This window comes from Vigna radiata, chromosome 1 (assembly GCF_000741045.1).
Source record: "Vigna radiata var. radiata cultivar VC1973A chromosome 1, Vradiata_ver6, whole genome shotgun sequence".
In the NCBI taxonomy this organism is placed as follows: domain Eukaryota; kingdom Viridiplantae; phylum Streptophyta; class Magnoliopsida; order Fabales; family Fabaceae; genus Vigna; species Vigna radiata.
The window spans coordinates 30,691,832-30,694,207 of record NC_028351.1 but is presented as its reverse complement, the minus strand read 5'-3'; the positions used below and the strand labels follow the sequence as shown (position 1 = coordinate 30,694,207).

The following is a 2,376-nucleotide window of genomic DNA, read 5'->3' as shown; positions in this document are numbered from 1 at the left end:
AAAAATCACTCTCTAGTAGCATTTCCAGATTTCCAAGCCCTCTAAAAAATATTGTAACCAAGAAAACTTCCAATGTTATATCAAAATTAAATCCCAACAGGGAAAACATTTCAGAATATTCCATATGATATAGAATTTAGCCGGAAGAGATGAAAGAAAGAGAAAGACAAAGACAGACGAGGGGAAGGGAGAACAAATAAGAATGCGGTGGTTTAAGGGAAAGAGAAGAGAACAGATAAAGGTTAAACAATATGTGCGTATCGGATCTCCATTTCCGATTCTTTGTTTATGGGATATCGATATTCGATAAATTTTTTCTCAGATTTTCATATTCGATATATATATTTTTTAGAATTTTATTTTTTCTAAAATATTTTTATTAAATTTAATAAATTCATACAAATTATTATTTAACAATTAAAAATTCTCTAATTAAATTATAAATTCATTCAAATTGATAAATTAATTTTAAAATAATTATAAACAAATAAAATAATTAAATAACTAATATAATGAAACATTTATATAACAAAGCACATCAAACATGAATGGGATGTAGGGTTTCTTAATAAATGAAATAAGGTTTAGTAATTGGGGAAATAGGGTTTTTGAAATGAAATGGAGTGTAGGTTTTGGAAGAGGGGAAATATAGTGTAGTCAATGCTTCATAATCTTCGAGAATACAAAATTAATTAATGATAACCACCTCATTAATTAGAGGGTATTTCGGGAAATTGGAGGTACACAATGAAAAGCTTGAAGATGTAGGGTGAAACACCCACTTTCATATTTATCATTACTTTTTTTTTGTGTTGTCAAAACGGGTCATTCGACCCAACTCGGTCCGGTCCATCACAGGTTAGTCACTTAATGAGCCAGCCTAACACGACTCATTTATGGGTGTTGTTGCCTCCACCTCCCCTTTTCCACCCTCCACCTCCCCAAGTTTCTATTTTTTTTTTTATTTTATTACAAAAAAATATCCTTTTTCTTTTACTTTTTTAACCTTTTTATTTTGTTTACATTTTTTTATTTTAGTTATTTACCAGAAGTAACTCTTAAACCTTAGGTTAATTTTTACTCTCTCCTCACTCACAGTCCCACCTCTTTCAAGATTGGGATCTTCCTCAACTCCCACAGCTCCGACATACTCTTTTCTTCTCACTTTCTCTGCAAACTCTCCAAAAGCACTTTCCCCATCCCTCCTTCTCTGTTCAATTTCCAATCTCTCTTCTTTGTTCAACCTAATCTCTCTTGTTCATCAGAAGCTTCAAGCACCGGAAACTTTCACCGACCGGGAAATTGGTCCCGCCAACGACCGGAACCCTACCGTCACCGTATCGAGCACGCACAGGTGCAGCATTGATTTCGTTCGTACTCGCCTTCAAACAGTCTTCGGAAATGACGACGAAGGCGGGAACGATTATCAGTGATTCTTTCCCGACGGCGACGCCGTTGATTGCGACACTCATATTCATTCGAAAGGAGTCTCTCTCCATCTGAAAATTCATCAATCTTTGCTCGTAGTTAGCGCGACCGAAAATCGGCGGCGCGAATGTCGTATTGAAAGGCGGATCTCCGGCGGAGCAACATGACTTTCTCCGGCAGCTTCTTCTTTGCGTTCGCAGACGCCTTCTTCGCGTGCTTAGAGCGCTTGACAAAAAAGTAGTGCCCCGTAGCCTCTCGGCGCACGGCGGCGAGGTTGGAATTTTCCGGTCAGTCTCGACGGCGACGAGGTATACGGAGAACTGGTGAGGGGAGATCCCGATCATCTGGCTTAGGAGCGAGAGCAGACTCTTAAAGTTGAGCGAGGGGTCCATCACGACAGTGGCAACGTTGATCTCACAGTTATCATCGGAGTAGACGACAACAAGGGATGCGGATCCTGTGTCTATCATTTTTTTCGACGAATTGTTAATGTTGTTGAAAACGCGCGTTTGTGTTTGGAACTTTGGGATCAGATTGATTTTGATATGTGCAAGCATAACTAGAGTATAAAAGAATGAGTGAACATGTTAATATTTGTTTAAGGTAAAACAAATGTGGATATTCATTTTTACCTTAAACGGATGTTTTCATTCGTTAACGGATTTTCATATTCGTTTAGGAAGGTTTCACACGCTTTCTGTTAAAGTTTTTATAGATACTACCTCCACCACACGATTGAACTTTGTTGTTCATATATATATATATATATATATATATATATATATATATATATATATATATATATATATATTTTACGTACTTTCTATTTTTTATTTTTCTCATTGCTTGGATTGGATTGTTATGAAATTTATTCAAATTTCTAAGATTTTTTTTATTAAAATCTTTCAATAATTATATTCAAATTATATATGTCAATTATATATTTTT

General features: G+C 35.6%; 1 pseudogene; it reads right to left on the bottom strand.

The window, feature by feature from the left end:
- Window positions 1–583: 583 nt before the first annotated feature.
- On the bottom strand, window positions 584–2,151 carry LOC106768989 (annotated as a pseudogene).
- Between the last annotated feature and the right edge of the window lie 225 nt (window positions 2,152–2,376).